At 36.4% G+C, this 18,896-nt stretch overlaps 1 protein-coding gene across 6 annotated transcripts in view; it reads left to right on the top strand.

The window, feature by feature from the left end:
- TRAK2 (trafficking kinesin protein 2) overlaps nucleotides 1-18,896 on the top strand; it is a 66,680-nt gene that overhangs the window by 5,836 nt on the left and 41,948 nt on the right. For 2 of the 6 annotated variants that reach the window (XM_055345601.1, XM_055345600.1), the window contains exon 2: nucleotides 15,513-15,561. The exons of the other annotated variants lie outside the window; for them this stretch is intronic. The gene's annotated coding sequence lies outside the window, so the exon portion shown is untranslated. The remainder of the gene's footprint in view (nucleotides 1-15,512; nucleotides 15,562-18,896) is intronic. 6 annotated transcript variants of the gene reach the window in all.

Raw genomic sequence — 18,896 nt, 5'->3', positions numbered from 1 at the left:
ATTGAAGTATACGCCAGATGTAATTATCTTTTAGGAGAGGTTAAAGCTTATCTAGTCCCAACTCATAAGTTAACGAGTTAACACTGTCTTACAGATCCCTCTTACTGTTTCAACTCATTTATGCCTTTATTACAATAATCCAGGCATAATGCAGTAAAAATTTTAAATTATTATTGTCTCTAATCTTTCCATTCTTGAAATTTATCTTGTATTCTGACTCTAGATTTATTTCTGAAATAACATTTTTTAAAAAGATTTATTTTTAAGTAATCTCTACGCCTAATATGGAGCTCACACTACAACCCTGAGATCACAAGTTGCATGCTCTACCAAGGGTTAGCCAAGCCCCTCAGATGTCACTTTCCATTTAGAAACTTGTTGCGTTGTGCAATAACGTTCAGACTTCTGAATCTGAACTTGTGAAATTCAAAGCTCCAAGTACTTTCCCCTAATCATTCCCACTTAAATTGTTTGTACACTGCTGCCAAACTGGGTCAGCCTGCTGTTTGCTCTGGGGCTTTTTTTTTTTCTTTGTCCTTTACCTACTGGATACTCCCCTTCTCACTATCTGAATCTATCCATCCTTGAGGAACCCACTTACATCATACTCCTATGTGAAACCAGATCACTAAAAAAAAAAAAATAAAGAAACCAGATCACTTTAGCTAGAAAGCAGTTTTCCCTCCACCTGACTGTATTTAGAACAATTCTGTTCTAATACTCATTAAATACTTATTATCTAGTGGTGTTATCTTCTTCTCTTAGATATCTTAGACCATTAGATCTTAGATTTAATCTAGAGCATGGAACTCAGAAGTTTCCCTAGTAGATCTTAGATTTCTTAAATTTTTAACCTCCCTTAGGGCAGAGGCTACTTTAAAAAAAAATCTCTTTTCAGTCTTTTAGTTTAATTCAGGAGGCATTTATTGAAAACTATCCAATAGGTGACTAATTGACCAGTTGTTAGCATAGGCCATTTTATTGAGATTTCTTATGTAACTGGCTTCTTATTATGTAATGTTCCTAGCTTTACTAGTGGCTCACATAACCCTGGGGATATCCTGTTTAACCACCCTGTATTATGATTTATTTGTGCTAGAAAATGAGCATACAAAGTCTACTCGATGTATAGAGGTGTAACTAATTCATGTTGTAAAGATCATTGGGGTCTTTGAAGTTTATCCATATATCTCTGTCAGTATTTGCCAAATTTCAAGTTCTTTCTCTTTAGAAAGCTTTCTGACAATAAAGAAGGAATAGCTCAAATAAAATAGAGTGTAATTTAAAAGTATTATGCTATTTTGTGTAACAATAAAGTTGACAGATGTGTCATGGTGAAAGAATTCACCTACCAGTTCAGTTAATAGTTCATTTAACAACAAATATGTATTAAGTTGCTTAAGTTCCTGTCATATTCTCATTCTGATTGGAAAGGAAAAAGAAAAGGAGAAGGTAGCACTTCCCTCTTCCTTCCTGGAAGTAAGTTGTAATATGTGTTGTGAAGAAAACAACTTAGATGCTGAGTTAGAAAATGAAGATGGCAGGAGAGGCTACTTTAGATCAATTGGACTGGTAACTTCTCTCTGAGGATAATTTTTCAGCTGAGACTGGAAGGGTGAGAAGTAGTTACCATATGAAGAACAAGAGGGAAGAATATTCCAAGTACAATAAACAGTGACAAAGATCCAGTGATAGGAGAGAATGTGATAAGGAAGTAAAGAAAAAGCCATAACACAAAGACTCTCTGTGGCTGAGTCTGAGTAAGGAGAGTGGTACAAGATGAAGGAAGAGAAGTAGTCAGGGGCAAGACTAGACCAGACGTGTGGATTTTATTCTAGGTATTTTTTTTTAAGGAGTTTAGTTTTTAAAACATTTTTCTTGTCTTAGAAGAGAGAGAGCAACAAATTGAGCATTGAGGCCTGTTAAGAGGTTAGTTCATAGACTAAGAGGTAATGATGGGTAGAAAATTAGGATGATAGAAGAGAGGATGAAGAGAAATGGGTAAATTTGAAATATTAGACCATACAGGATTTGGTAATGGATTGGATGTGGAAAGTGAGAGAAAGGAGGCATCTAATGTTCAGTGGATCAGTTAAAGGGATTACAATCAGCCTATAAGGAATTTGAGTGGATATAAGGAAGAAGCCTGGTCTGAAGAGTCAGATTGGGAGTTATTAACAGTTAAGAGGTAGTTTAATCTATGGTGGTGGTTGGTTTGTACAAAGATAAATGAAAAACAGCAGCAATAAAGAACACAGTCACAGTTGGAATTTTAGGAAACACCAACATTTAAGGATTAAGAGAAAGGAGCTGGGTGATCCAATGAAGGGATTTGAGAAAGTACATTCATTGTAAGATGTAAGCTCCGGGAGACCCATAGGAAAGTTGAAGTAGGGAGTAGTTAAGAGTATTGAACCAGAGGTACTTAAGATAACAACTAAGAAAGTACAATTGGATTGATTAGCAGGGCCTATTGGTGACTAAAGGGAAGGCGGTTTCAGGAAAAATCAGATTGTAGTAGGGTTGAGGAAGGAATAAAAGATGAGGAAAAGGGAGGGTAAATACTCTGAAGAAGCTTCATTGAGGATACAGTGGTACCCAGAGGGGAACCCAGAGTCTTGAAGAAGGGAGATTTTTACATTTTAATTTTATTTGCTTTTAATAAAATGGAAGATTTTGAACATGAGAATAGGCCAAGGAAGAGGGTGTGACTAGTGGATAGGGATAACTGGTGGAGCAAAGTTTAAAGAAGGAAGGAGTAGAGACTTTTAAGTAACATATATTTCATTTTCTCACTGGGTGAGAAAATTATTTTCTCATTACTTGTCATATGGGAGACAATTTGAAAGGTATATGATGAAAAATAAGTTTCTCTCCCCCTTCTAACTTCCAGTCACACAGTTCTTCTAAGAGGATTACTAATTTACACTCCCATTAATGAGTGTGCAAGGACATGATTGAGATTATGCTTGTACTTAATTTTCAGAGTTTGGAGAGAAAGCTAGGTATAGATTGTGTGGATTTATCGGTGGGAGGAATGAAAGTAAGAGAGCACAGATAGGGGTTCACAGATGAGTGTAAAGGATATGGTATGGAATGTCTCCAGAGAGTATATGTAAGCAGGTAATGGAGGGCATGCCTATGGTGTGAGGCCCATGGATGATGACTGAATTTACAGCAGCCCCACTCCCCATGGTTTTGTGACCATACAGAAGAACTTAACTAGTTCTTTATATTTAAAATTCATGTCGGCTTAGAAGATGAACTTCTCAGAAATTCATCACTTAGGTAAATACTTGTTCCAGATCCAAGTGACAAAGCCCTGCTTTCTACTCTTAACTGCTTTCTGTCTTGGGCATGTTGTGTGGTGGTACTTTGGGGCCATTCAGGCCAGTGCTATAAATCAAAACAAGGGGAAACTTGTTAGTTAAGAAAGAGCATTCTCTGAAGGAAGAAAGAAAGAGGAGGAGACTAGAAACCAACTGAAATGTCTCTGAGATGGTACTACTGTTCCTAAAGCACATAACTTAAAAAATTTTTTTCAATCATTTTTATCTCTTTAGCTAGTACTAGGCTAAAAACCACTGCCTTTTCCTTTGTCTTATTCTTAGTCACATGTTCAGAAGACTACAAAGGAGATGTAGCAGTTGTGAGTTTTTTAAGAAACTATTTGATCATTTGATTAGTTTATTTTCTTTAATATTTTTTCTGATTTTTTTTAAAGATTTTATTTACTTATTCATTAGAGACAAAGAGAGATGGGGGCAGAGACAAAGGCTGAGGGAGAAGCAGGCTCCATGCAGGGAGTCTGCTGCGGGTCTGGATCCTGGGACTTCAGGATCATGACCTGAGCCGAAGGTAGATGCTTAACTGCTGAGCCACCCAGGCGTCCTTTTTTCCAAGGTTTTATTTAAATTCCAGTTAGGTAACATATAGTGTAGTATTTTCCAAGGTTTTATTTAAATCCCAGTTAGGTAACATATAGTGTAGTATTGGTTTCAGGAGTAGAATTTAGTGATTCATCACTGACATATATAACACCCAGTCCTCATCCAAATAAGTCCCTCCTTAATGCTCATCACTCATTTAGCCCATCCCCCTACCCACCTCCCTCCAACAACCTTCAGTTCTCTATAGTTCAGAGTCGTTTATGGTTTGCCTCTCTCTCTCTGTTTTTATTTTTCCTTCCCCTTCCCCTGTGTTAATCTGTTTTGTTTCTTAAATTGATGTGGAGCTTATTTTAAATGCATCCATAAACAGCTGCAGATGCTGCTAGTAAAAAACATAATAAAACTAAGCAACAAGCCAAAGATTGTGTCATAGCTCTCCTATGACACTGACAGTTCTTTTTACTTTTTACCAAAAAAGTGGGTACTGTTATTGCTATAAAAATGATAAAGCGCCCTAGGACACCTGAGTGGTTCAGTCAGTGTCTGCCTTTGGCTCAGATCATGATCCCAGGGTCCTGGGATTGAGTTCCACTTCAGGCTCCCTGCTCATCAGGGAGTCTGCTTCTCCCTCTACCCCTCTCCCCTGCTCATGCTCTCTCTCTCTTTCTCTCAAATAAATAAATAAAATGTTTAAAAAATGATAAAGTACCATTTGACAGCAAACTCATAGTTTTTCATAAATCAAATACAGTGTTTTCTTTCAAATGTTCAACCTTTGCTTAATTTTTCAAGGCAATTCATTTAATTGATATTGGACCGAAATGTATTAGTAATCAGTTTTTTGCTCATTAAATTACTTCTGTAATTCAGTGTATTGACATTTTTAATCTTTAAGCTCATCATCTTTAATCTTTAAGCTCATAGTTAGGCATGTATTTCGAGCCTGCTATGTAACTGTTGCTTTTAGGTTTGGGGCATCCAAAAATAAAATAACTTCATTCAAAGAGCTCATAGTATTGTAGCAAGGAAGAAAGTGAGCTTGGGTAACATCCAAGATGAAGAGTCAGTAAATACTGATTAAGGAGTAAGAACATAATGAAAATTTTTAAGATTTCCTAAAGTGAGCACCTGGGTGGCTCAGTTGGTTAAGTGACTTCATTCTGCTCAAATCATGATCCCAGGGTCATGGGACTGAGCCCCACCACATTGGGCTTCCTGTTGGCAGAGAGCCTGCTTCTCCCTCTTCCTCTGCTGCTCCCCCTGCTTGTGCACTCTCTGTCAAATAAATAAATAAAATCTTAAAAAAAAATTTTTTTTCCCAAACCATTTTTTCCATGTTTGTAGTCTACTATGCATTTCTCTTTAGTGATTAACATTAAAATTCTCACAAAAGAGAGAAGAACCTATACTTTTTTTTTTGGAAGACAGTAAAGAAGGGACAGAGTGTATTCACAGCCAGCCTACAGAAAAGAAAAAAGAATACCAGGTGAGAAAAGGACTTGACAAGATTGCTAAAGGGAGAGAAGCAAGCCAACTAAATCCCTAGTGCTGGAGGGATGAAAGAAAGAAAGTTACTTGAGGAAACAGCCAAGGGCAGAAAAACAGGTCCTAGGGTTCCATCTCGTGCAGACACCTTCTGGGTTCTCTGATAACCTGGTTTATCTGGTTTCTCAGCCAACAGCAGGGTAGAAAGCAGAGAGGCACACTGCAACAGCAAAGTGTCATGCTTGATAGTGCAACGGTGAGGAGGAGAACAAAATAAGAAGTAGACTTAAAATCTCCAAAAAGTTAGCATTTCATACCATTTATTGTAGGAAAAAAGAGCTCTTTAAAAATATAATCCAGAGGTTATAGCTATAGTCACTATATTATGATGCAGTGATTGCTAGTCATAGTAATGACCCTGAGTCATCCACTTCTTTTCCATCTGTTCTAAGGACTTTTCTCCACCCACCCACCCCCCTTATACAAGTTGAACTTTTCTCATTCCATGTTTTAACTTTAGGGGGAAAATATCTTAATACCTTAATGTCTTAGGAAACTTGGGGGAAGTTGCTATTTAAATATTTTATTGTTGCCAGTGTTGTCAAACCCATCTCTAGGGAATGTTTGCAACTTCTTGTGACTGGTAGGGTTAATTGATATAGCTCTGCCTGTAACTGACATCTTAAGAAGCCTGTATAGATTTTTATAGATTGGGTTAAGAAAGCTCACAATTTTCAAATGCTCTGACAGTCTTAGGTTTCTAATGTAGTTTCATTTTTCTCCCTAGTACAGATTCCAAGGATGTAACTTAACTAGAGGTTGATTCATTCAATAAATATTGAATTCCTGGCATTTGCAAAATACTAAGATACAGGTAGACTTATTTATTGGAATGAGGATTTATTTTGGTCGATATTCCACTAATTTTAGCAGCTCAGAACACATAACAGAATTATTCCCAGCTTATAGCAATACATCTGCATTCTTTTCTTGATACTGTAGAATAACTCTTTTAAAGACAAAATCAAACTGAGATTTGGAATTCTTATGACATGATGTACATAAGAACACAGATCATTCTGCTTCGTTGTAAATACAGCCAGTTTTAGGATCAGATGACTTATTTCTAAAAACAAATATACCACTTTAAAAAACGGGGACTAAAAAAATTTGGAGGCTTATTTTGTTTTTCTTTATTTATTAATCAATGTGTTTTTTGCAAACTGGAGTGGAGAGAGAGAATTTCTCAAACTACACACTCATTATCCCTTACACTCCTGATCCCTTGCTAGTAGAGCTCAAGGGTTGGAAGTCCCAGCTTTGAAAAAACAGTCTTGGGTTTGATTCAGGGTCTTCTAGCTTGTGTAAGTTAATTAACCTCTCAGCTTCAGTTTTCTTATCTATAAAATGATGACAATAATAATATTCACATCTCTGAGTTGTTGTGAGGATTAAAAGGGATCATGTGCATAAAGGATTTATTCCAATGCCTAGCACATAGTGCTCTGTCAGTGTTAGCTATTATTATTAGAAAAGACTGAATTTTGAACAGAACTGAGAATTTATTTCTTTATCATGCATTTTTCATTTGAAACACAGAAGGCTTATGTCTTTATTATCAATTGTTTAACATTATAAACTGATCTTATAGAATATTTCTGTAGTGCTAATTTCACTTGTTATATTCTACAGTAAATTCATGAATTTAACAAAGAAGTTTTGGGTTGTTTTCATTGTCAAAAGAAGATAGTTCCTGCTCAGGAAAAGTCTCATAGGGCAGTGAGGTCTCCTATTCAATTGTTTATGTCTAGAAATGGAAGGTTTTCCCAGTGTACTCTGAGTTGATAGGTCTGGAGGAAAAGACACACTAAGCAAACTCACTAAAGAATCGATATGCTAGGATATCTGTTCTTAATATACAACAGAACAATCAAGTGAACTGTATGTTTTGATTTACATAATTACTATAATTTTCGTTTATAGAAAAGTCTGCGAGAGAAACCAAGTTAACATAGTGTGTGTGTGTGTGTGTGTGTGTGTGTGTGTATGTACACATTTAGACATGGAGGACATCTGAACCACAAGATACAGTATATGCTAGGGGCATAGGGAGGGTGGCCTGAGTAGCAGTAGGCATTCTAAGAGCCTCACTAGCTCAGAGTAGAAGAGGGCTGAGTCTAGATGACTAGTTGGCAGCTCTTGCAGTAGCTAGAGAGAAAGAAGGGCTTGAACTAAGACCATAGTAACAGGCTTAGATAATACATTGACAGGAACAGGTGACTACATGGAAAGCAGGAATTGAGAAAAAAGATGACTCTTAGATTTCTGGCTCTGCTGATCAGGTGACTTGATAATATTAACTAATTAGTAGAGCAGGAAAAAACATTTCATGGGAGAAGGATATAATTTCAATTTGGAAAGTGATGAATTTATGGTATTGGTTTTATATAAATATATATATTGATATATTTATGGTATTGATATAACTGATATTGGGAGTTCCAGTTTAAATTTATTTTTTTATTTTTATTTTTTTATTTTTATTTTTTTATTTTACGATAGTCATAGAGAGAGGCAGAGACACAGGCAGAGGGAGAAGCAGGCTCCATGCACCGGGAGCCTGACCTGGGATTCGATCCCGGGTCTCCAGGATCGCGCCCTGGGCCAAAGGCAAGCGCCAAACCGCTGCACCACCCAGGGATCCCGGGAGTTCCAGTTTAAAGTCATATGCCAATATGGACTTAAAGTAGAGATTTGGGAAGTAATTATAATATAATTGGAAATTCAGGCTTTTAAAGTAGATGAGATTCCTTAGGAGAGAAAGGAGAAGGCCCATTATAAAATCTGAAGAACGGGTTACTAGCTCTTTTTTTTTTTTTTTTTTTTTTTTTTCCGGGCTACTAGCTCTTAATGAGGCAGGTGGAGAAGGAGGGTTCCTAAATGCTCTCCACTGCCTACCTATGTGCCCTTCAAGCTCAGAATCTGTCTCCCGAGTGAAAGATAATAGCTGTAGCTCAAAAAATTGATATTTTCTTACGTGGTTCCTGAGTTTCATTGGCATACCAGAACCACCCATTACATGTCAATTCTCCCTCAAAGGACAACCTTATCTTGAAGTCCTGGAGTTAATTGTGACAACTGGTTTGGAAAACAATGACTAGTTTGTATGTATGTATTTATTTATCAATGACTAGTATTTAAACCTCAATGTAATTTGAACATATTTTTACTTGGCAGAATTACATTACTAAAATGGTTACATGTCTTAGATATGCAGAATTTTAGAAATCATTCTAGAAATATATATGTTTATAAATATGTTTATAATATTCTGTCCTGACCACTCACCCCCATTTTAAGTTACATCCTGTTCCTGGTCATAGAAGATTGCATGTTCTGGTGCCACTGATTACTTTGTTGATCTGAAGAGCTGTAGTGCTTACAGTTTTTCTTTTGGCATCTTTTGGAAACTTCTTCTTTGGAAAGCTTTTATATATTTTGAGTTTAAAATAATTGAAGGATTTAGGATCATTGTAAAAGCCACCAAAAGTAAGTTTTCATTTGGTTATTAGAGGGGACAAAGAGAAATAAAGACACATGTTTTCTACTTTTATTTAATTATTTCTGTTGTTAAAATTTGTATTTACCCTACTGCTATGTTAAAGTGGAGTTTCAAGGGGTCTTCTAAGCTATTGTACTTGAAGAGCAGATTATACAATAATAACTCTTAGGTCTGCCAGCATGATTATATCTGTTCAGTTTATTTTTTAATTTTCTGTGAACTATTTGCAGGTTTTTAGATGATTATGTCTCTTGATTTAATCTACTACCTAAGTTTTGCCAGTCAGTATTGAAAGAAAATACTTTCTGATTTGTTGGGGAAGGGTGTATTTGGTTCTAGCAATATAGTACATATTCTTTTGTGGAATCTCTTATATAAAATGTCTCTGCTCGAGATATTTCCCCCCATATTTGGTTACAAGAACAAGAAATCCCAAATCTGTGATGCCATTTACTCTGCATTACCCATTTTTGAAGACCTGTAATTGTTTTTGCCTTTTTTTAATCAAAAGGACATAAAGGTTTGTTTTTAAAAAAGATTCTAAAATATAATAGCAATTATAATTTTATTAATATTCCAGAATATAAGTTCTTGACACCATGTGCTCTTGTGAACAAGTATTTCAATGTGTCTATAACCCAAATGTCAACTAGTTGTCCAGACAGATCCTTTAAAAGCTAAAAATGGTTGGTTTGAACCTTCAGTTTCATGTTAGGGGGAAACCAAAACCCTCTGTAAGATTTCTGTAAATTCCTGGTGTTCTTGTGGCCTCTGAGCTACTGCCATCTGGATAGGATTCCTTTCCCTTGCCTTCTCTCTCCCCATCCAGAGAAAGAGAAAACAGTTATTTCCCTAGTCTAGTGCAGAGCATCTTAACCTTCCCTTCGATGCTGCAAGGCCTCACCTTCCACAAGTGGCATTTCTGTGTATTTTCTCAAACAAAAAGCATTTCTTTCCTAAGAGCAGCTCTGCTATCATATGTTGAGATGATGAAATGTGTACCTTATTTTCCTCATTTATCACTTTCAAATATTTAAATAATTCATAGTAAACTCAGTTTCACTCCTTAGAAATTCTAAGAAAACCCTATCTTGTAAAAAGCTTTTGCAATATTAGAATTGAATATACTATATAGTATTGTGTAGCTTTTTTTGCCAGATCATACAAAGAAAAGAGTGCTCTCTTAAAAGGATACAAGATTTCAAGTAGAGTTTAAGTGTAGAGTTTAAGTGTCAAGTTGCTCTTTCTCTTAGAGAAATAAATCAACATTATTTTGTGAATGTGAGACTCAAGTCTACCCATTTTGAGGTTTGTGTTTATTTAGTATCTTTGTACTATTTTCTGTCCTCTTTTTTTTAACATTTATTTATTTATGAGAGAGAGGGACGCAGACTCCATGCTGGGAGCCCGACGTGGGACTCGATCCCAGGACTCCAGGATCGCGCCCTGGGCCAAAGGCAGGCGCCAAACCGCTGAGCCTCCCAGGGATCCCCTCTATCCTCTTTTCTTTGCCTAAACTACCATTTGATATCACTAAATTATTTTTGACTGCCAGAAAATAATTTACTTTGTTTTTCATATTTCTAAGCCAATCCCAATTTTTTATAGAAAGGAGTTTGAAAAAAATGAGTGATGGAAAGAGGCATAAAATTTGAGAGGTGTGATTAGTAGGCAATTCTATTTTGTTAGATGCCATAGTTGGTACTCCAGCACTTTGGATGTATGAATTTTCCAGATGGGTAAAATTTAATTATTTAAGCATCAAAAATATTGTCTTTTAATATTTTCTTTTAAATCTTGTTTCCATAACTTCTCAAAGAGTAGTTATGGAAGCATGATTTAACATTTTCCTTGTAATTGGGTTCATATTTTGATAACTGTCATTGTACTTTGATGAGGATTTAAATGTAAAATATGAAACAAAATGCCTTCTGATAATGACTGGATCTTGCATTGTTGAAAAAGCCCCTAATATTTTTTTGCTTTTGGATTATTTCCCTAACTTTATAAAAGGTAAAATATGGAATGTACAACCACAGTTGTGTAATGTGGCTGCTCTTCCATAAAATGGATCATTGATTCACAAATGGTCCCTTAACTAGGAAGCCTTCTTCGGTGTTGCTGTGGTAGCTTTAGTTCTTAATGATTTTAAAACTCTGATGAATGACAAATACTTATTAGCTGTCACACATTCCCTTGCTATTCATTATTTGTTGAGGAAAGTACAGAGAAACTGTATCCCTTCCCACTTAAGTAGTCTGGGCTGGATTACTTTCAAAGAATATAAATTCATTATCTTTTGCAAACAAGACGTCAGGCTAAACTTTTCTTTAGACCTTTAATATTTGTCTTGAAATGAAATACCAAGATTAAGCAACATCCAAAATTATATCAAATGTATAAGAAAACCCTGTTCTTGTATGGTAGGTTTACTTCCTTATAAATCTCTTTAAATGGAAACTCAACTGCTTAAAATGTATAATTTAGGAGCCTTTTGGCTAGGGGCAGAGTATGCTCCAGAGCAGATTTAGCTCCAGTGATCACCATCAGATGGTTATTTCCAATTCAGCCATTATTGTTATTTGTAGCATGTATGTTTTATATATATAGTTTTGAGGTGTTTTATAAATATTACAAACCCCATCTTGTCCCCAAAAGCAGTACTAGTGATAGATTGATGGACACAAAAGTAGAAATAGTGTAAAAAATTAAAAATGAGAAAATTACACATGGTAGATATATGATTAGACCATAAGAATGATTATGAAGCATAATTCCATGAAAAAAGATATACCTGTGCAGTTTATAGCCAAAGGTGAAGAAATGTGAGTGAAACGGTTTTGGCAGAGGACCATTGTTGAAGTGGGATGCCTATTTAGGCAAAGATTCAGTTAGGAGTTAGTTAGGAGTTAGGAGTTCAAGAGTTGAAAGGCTAAGCATGGTGAATGCAAGTGCTGTTGTGGAAAATTATCAAAAACCGCAGATGGCACCATGGGTTCACCATTTTTCTTAATCTTCAGGTGAAGCTCTGGTGTGGATGCCTTAGCTGCCAGAGGTTCACTCCCTTCTCCTGTTAGTAGAGATTGTGGCAGGGAGGGGTTGTCTACCTCAGTGAATGTTCATTATAAACATAACAGGGCAGTTTTTAAAAATACTTAAAATATATCAGTTAGGAGGCAATGTGGAACCCATACGCCTAAATCTCACTCATGGTTTTGGGCTTTTAAACGAATGGATTCAATAGCCTTTTGGAATCCAACTTGTTTGTAAGTAGAGCTGCCCTTATGTATTTCATATTCTGAAAACCCTACCAATCTTTTTTTTTTTTTTTAAGATGTATTTATTTGAGAGAGAGCAAGAGAGAGCAGGGAGGAGGACAGGGAGAGAGAATTTCAAGAGGCTGCTGTGTTGATCACAGAGGCCAACATGGAGCTGAACTCATGACCCTGACCTGAGTGGAAGCCAAAAGTTGGACGCTTAACCGACTGTACTACCCAGGTGCCCCAACCCTACTCATCTTTAATCTAAAAAAGATCACTAAAGAAGAGGGACAAAGTATTTGCTGGGTACAATGCACAATTTCTCTTTCCTAAGGGTGAATCCTACAACTGCTGATAGGACACTGGTGCTGAATATAGCCAGTGTAATATACTAGGGCACATCAGTGCACCTGTACCTGGTGTTGATATGTACTCTCTGCCTTTTTTTTTTTTTTTTAAGATTTTATTTATTCATGAGAGGGAGAGAGAGAGGCAGAGACACAGGCAGAGGGAGAAGCAGGCTCCATGCAGGAGCCTGACGTGAGACTGGATCCCGGGTCTCCCAGATCACACCCTGGGCTGAAGGCAGCACTAAATCACCCGGGCTGCCCCTGGTCTCTGCCTTTGTAAGCTCTGCTGCTCACTCCTCAGGTTGCAATTTGGTGGTGACACCCTCCCCTTTCTTTCAACTCTTAACTCTAAAACCATCATATTTTCTTTTTGTGGTTTAATACCTGGTTTTAAAATTATTGGGTTTTTAGTAAATCTTATCTTTGATGTACCTAGACAATATTAAAATTAGTCTCTATCTTTGTCAAAAATCTATTATTTAATCTAGAAACATAGTAGTTTTTAAATTATACATGTTATCTTTTGACTGGATTAGGGTTGTCACTGCCTAAAAGAGCTCCTGCTGATGGTGATTGGCACTGTTCCCACTTCATGCAGATGAGCAGACAATATCTACTTTAAATTAATCTCCAAAGTTTTATTTGTACAATAACGTTTTAAGATATATTTCTAATTTAAATGTTTGTTAAATCTTTATGTTTACTTTAATTCTAGGCTCTGTGCTTATATTAAGATGAAGTTTCTCTGAATTGTTTTAGCCTTTTCTATAAGGCTGTTTTGGCCAGAGTATCAGTTTTAAGAAATTAGTAAGATTTTTTTTTAAGGCACAGGGCCTATATTTTGGCACACACTGTTGACCATTTTGTTTCCATGGCTAGGCTAAACTAAGCCCTTAGCCATGTTGTTTTTGTTTTTTTTTTTCCAGCAATATTTCTTATTTCTATCAATGAAAGGTTTTGGTTGGTTTTTTTTTTCTTAAGTCTTATTCTTGTTTAAGTGAGTCACTTGGCTGTTTTACTTTATTTTCTCCTAAGTGTGCATGAATTACAGAGGCTGGCTTCTTGTTAAATAATGCATGCTTGGTTGATTGGAGAAAAGCAGTGAAGTTCCTGAAAAGAGTGAATAAAGATCCAGCATAGAAAATAGTTGCTGCTGAAGGAAGTACTAGAATATGTTGTACAAACTGGGAAGGGCACTGAAAATGTGATGTTTGTGCTTGCCAGAGTTTGCCAGCAGTTTCTACCACATTTAGGACTCTGACTTTGCAAGCTTTCTATTTTATTCATACATCAGAGAAATAGAAAAATGATTAATGGCATTAAACTAACATTACTTACTTATTACAGGGCAGGAAGTAAATGGGATTTTTTTTGGGGGGGAGTGATTTCTTATGTTAAGAGAAGATGCCATTAAGTGGTCAAGAGTAGGGTTTACACTGTTCCCAACTTTGTATAAGGCACAGTAACAGTAATGATAATTAATACTATTTGATGATGATAAAAATAATAACTAATATTTGCATAGCATTTACTGTAATCTAAGAGCATTGTTCTAAGAGCTTTACATGTATTAACTCGTGTAATTCCCTCAATGACCCTCTGAGATAGGTGTTCCAATTATCTTCTCATAATCCGCTTAATCCTCATAGCAACCAAATAAGTAGACCTTGTTATTAGGCCTGTTTTACACATAAAAAACTGAGATTAAGTAATTTGTCCAAAGTCAGACAGCTAGTAAGTGATGGAATTGGAATTCAAACAGAGACAGTCTAGCTCCTAGATCCATGTTCTTAACCACTCTATAGGCTGAATAATAGCTGTCGAAGAAACTCAGATCCTAATCCCCTGGAACCTATGAATATTTCCTTATATGTCATAAGGGATTTTGCAAAAGGGACTGAATTAAGGATTTTGAGATGGGGTTAATCCTGGATTATCTCGTTGGGCCTTAAATGTAATCATAGATGTCCTTACATGAGGGAGGTAGAGGGAGATTTGGCAGAAGGTTGTGTAACAATGGAAACAGAAAGATTTGAAGATGCTGAGTTATTGCTTTGAAGATGGAAGAAGGGGCCCTGAGCCAAGGAATGCAGTTTTAGAAGCTAGAAGAGACAAGAAAATGGATTCTTCCCCAGAGCCTTCAGAGGAAGCACAGTCCTGCCACCTTGGTTTGGGGCCATTGAAACCACTTCATCCTTTGATGTCTAGAACTGTAAGATAATGGATTGGTTTAGTGGTTTGAACCGCTAAATGTGGTAATTTGTTGTTGCTGTAGCAATAGGCAACTAATAACAGCTATTATGCTAAGAATAAAAGTAGTAGTTATAATTAAGGCTTTTATTATAACAACCCTTCCCCAGAATCCATGAGGAAATGAGCTTCAGGAATAATCTTCAGTAGTCTTGCTTTATAAGGCACTTGTTACTTTATTGCTTAGTTCCTTTCTCTTTCCATATGAAGACTATTCAATCTGCAGACTACATCTATTACATACTCAAACAGGGTAGCTATTCTGAGCTCAGAGTTGGCTGTTGAGCCAGAAATTTAAGAAATATTGGGCAGGAGACATCATCTTTTCTTCAGGCCCAAACAAAAGGGGAACGCTGAAGGGAATAAGCATGTATGTCAGGTACCAAACTAGGAATTTGTATTTCTTATTTAGTTCTCATACCTGACCATCCCTATGAAGAATAGTTAATTATCGCCTTCACAATGAGGAACTATTAAATAATAATACTCAGAGTCAGAAACCCAGTAGATAAGATGAAAATTCAGGCTCGTCTAATGCCAAGGTGCATACATTTTTTTATACTCAGCACTGGCTACTCTATATTAATCGTATTGAGGGGCTCAGATCTAGACCAGGGTATATCCAAAGGGTTTACGTAGTTCTAAAGAGTCACTGGGAAGAACATATCATTTACAGATCATCCCTGACCTGGTGCACACCCTTTATGTTCGGCAGGTTCTTGGATTACCCTGGAGGTCTGGATTCTTCCTGCCTGACTCTGAAGGTAGACTTAGTTTTATATTCAAGTTGGTTTTCTTTATTCTTATATTTAAGAGTTAAGACTAAACAATGAACAGTACCTCTAAAACTAATTAAAAAGCAATCCTCTAGAGTAAAGATCTGGAATCCATAGTTGAAACTTATATAGTTTATTTTTCTGTTTCTGTGTGATACATGTAAATTAAAAAAAAAAACAGAAAAAATACAAGTGCTAATGTAAATATTAAAGATTAAACCAGCTAGTGGGTAATGTCCCAAGGTTATCATTAGAGTATCACAGTGGTCTTTGATTAAAATATGGTAAAGTGCCATAGTTCTGTTTAAAAAACTAATTTGGACCAGTATGAGAGGCACTTTGCTTCTATTCTCTCCCTTTTCATTCCCCTCCTCCTCCCTCTCTTCTTCCTTCTTTATCTTCCTCTCCTCTACTTTCTTTACAAGCAAATTTGTAACTTCTGACAGATGGTTATTTGATGCTTGAATTATTTTACTATTAGATCAGGAGTTGGCAAACTTTTTCTGTAAAGGGTCAGATAGTAAATATGTTAGGCTTTGCCTGACTGTAATCTCTCAGCCATTGTAGCATGGAAACAACCAAATTGATCATATATGAACCAATGAGTCTGGCTGTGTTCCAGTAAAACTTCATTTGTGACTACTGAAATTTGAATTTCATATAATTGTCACATATTATGTAACATTTTAACTTAGATTTTTTTGCAACTATTTAAAAATACAAAAACTCTTCTAGGCTCACAGGTCATACAGAAACAGGTGGCAGGCCAAATTCAGCTTTCAGGCAGCAGTTTGCTGACTGTGCTCTAGGCCTATTTTACACTAATATGTTTATTCTTTTTTTTTTAAACATTATTTATTCATAGAGACACACACACACAGAGAGAGAGAGAGGCAGAGACACAGGCAGAGGGAGAAGCAGGCTCCATGCAGAGAGCCTGATATGGGACTCGATCCTGGGTCTCCAGGATCACGCCCTGGGCTGCAGGCGGAGCTAAACCACTGTGCCAAGGGGGCTGCCCTAGTATGTTTATTCTTATATTCGTATTGTCATTCTATTTTTTATTTTTTATTTTTTTAAATTTTTATTTATTTATGATAGTCGCACAGAGAGAGAGAGAGAGGCAGAGACATAGGCAGAGGGAGAAGCAGGCTCCATGCACCGGGAGCCCGACGTGGGATTCGATCCCGGGTCTCCAGGATCGCGCCCTGGGCCACAGGCAGGTGCCAAACCGCTGCGCCACCCAGGGATCCCGCCATTCTGTTTTTTAAAATAAACTGCTGGGCTTATAATCTGTAAATCTGGGTCTCTGGAGTAGTATAATTTAAAAGACCTTGGTAAAGATCATATGTGACATAAAAACTTATGCAGGGGATGCTTTTGGTTGCTTACTCAAGGATCATCGGCTTCCTCACTTTTTTGACGGCAGAACCCTTAGTTGACATTTTGTTCCAATAGCTGGTGGTCATAAACTTCAGGTTGCTTTCCTCTTCCTCCCAATTTCCAGGGGTGGGCAGATAAATCTTTACTGGTTTGATCCAATTTTAATTCTGTTCCCCTTGAGGGATTGATTTAGGAATGGCAATTTGGACAATAAGGTACATAAGGAAGAATTCAGTTATGAAGTGAAGAATCTACTTCATAAGGAAGTAGATTGATCTTAGATATGAAGATGAATTTTTGACAACTGGAGTTAAAGTACCTCAACAAATACTGCTGCATGAGCTAGTGCAGATTGCTGTTTTGACAGACATATTTCAAGAAAACAGTTATATGTAAAACAATTTTTAAAGTTTTTATATTTTAATTAACATGCAGTATGATACTAGTTTCATGTGTACAATATAGTGATTCAACACTTCCATACACCTGGTGTTCATTATTAGTGCACTCCTTAATCCCCATCACCTAATTAACCCATCCTCCCACCCACCTCCATTCTGTTGGGTTTGTTCTCTATAGTTAAGAATCTGTGGGGATCCCTGGGTGGCTCAGCGGTTTAGCACCACCTTCGGCCCATGGCATGATCCTGGAGACCTAGCATCCAGTCCCATGTCAGGCTCCCTGCATGGAACCTGCTTTTCCCTCTGCCTATGTCTCTGCCTCTCTCTCTGTGTGTCTCTCATTAACAAATAAATAAAATCTTTAAACAATAAATAAAATAAAATTTTCTGAATTCAAATATAGAAAAATTAATTTTTGTTATGTCAGCATAATATTATAAACTCCATTTTTGAGAAGAACTATTGTATATTCCATTATGTCTTTTTTCCTTACAAAATGTATTTTTCCAAGAAAAGGCAATCCAATCCAATGCCAATAACCACAGAAGTTTTTGAAATTCTATTGTCGTGTAAACCTGAAAGGTGGTATTGGAAATCCTGGTCTGTATTTAGTAAACTCCATTCTCATCATTTCACTTTCTGACTCCTCGCAGCCTAGCTTTGGGCCTAACTTCTTGGTTGAATTGGTTTCTAGAAGGTTAATATTGATTTTTATGGTCCTAGTACCCCTTTTTTAAACCAAATCTGTCCTTTGCCTTTTCTGTAATGTTTAATTCTGTTGTCCATTTCACCTCTTAAACTCTCTTCACTAGTGTTTACTAACACTGCTTTGTTCTACCTCAGTGACCATTTTTCATCTGCTTTTAAATGCCTTTGTTTTGTTCCTTTCCATTTCTTAGGGGTAACTCTTGTAAAACACTGAATGTTTACAATGCCTATAAATAGTATGCATGAGAATGAATTAGCCATAAATAGAAGCTGCAATTTGCTAAGTAGAGACTATTTGGTAGAGACTGTCTTTTGATATAAAGCCAGGCTTATACTTAGTATTGAACAGTTTTCTTAACTGATAACAATTTTTTTCAAGTATACACATACTTGTGCCTATATTTTGTCATATACTTTGTGAGTATATCCCTATTATAAATCCCTAGTGGTAGAATTGTTGAATTATGGTGTATGTGCACTTAAAAATTTAGTAGACATTGCCAACTAGCCTTTCAAAAAGCTTGTACCAGTTTGTACTTTTTATCAACAGTATGAGTGCTGCTTCTCTATCCTGTCTTACTGAATATTATCAAATTATACTGGGCTTTACAGTGAGTGTGTCCAGGCATCACAAATGTGCCAAGACCTGAGGGTTCAAAGGTCTGTGCTGTTGGAGAAAGCTGAAGCTGCCCCAAAACAATTATTGAACCCTCTCCAACAAGGGATATAATAAAACAGTGTTTGCTAATCTAATACGTGAAAAATAATTTCTTTACATTTTTATCTGTTAGTTATAAATGAGGTTGAGCACCTTTTTATATCAGTGGTTTT

The sequence above is a fragment of the Nyctereutes procyonoides genome, unplaced genomic scaffold (assembly GCF_905146905.1).
Source record: "Nyctereutes procyonoides isolate TBG_1078 unplaced genomic scaffold, NYPRO_anot_genome, whole genome shotgun sequence".
Classification (NCBI taxonomy): domain Eukaryota; kingdom Metazoa; phylum Chordata; class Mammalia; order Carnivora; family Canidae; genus Nyctereutes; species Nyctereutes procyonoides.
Note: the sequence above shows the minus strand (reverse complement) of the source record. Positions and strands in the feature narration are given on the sequence as shown.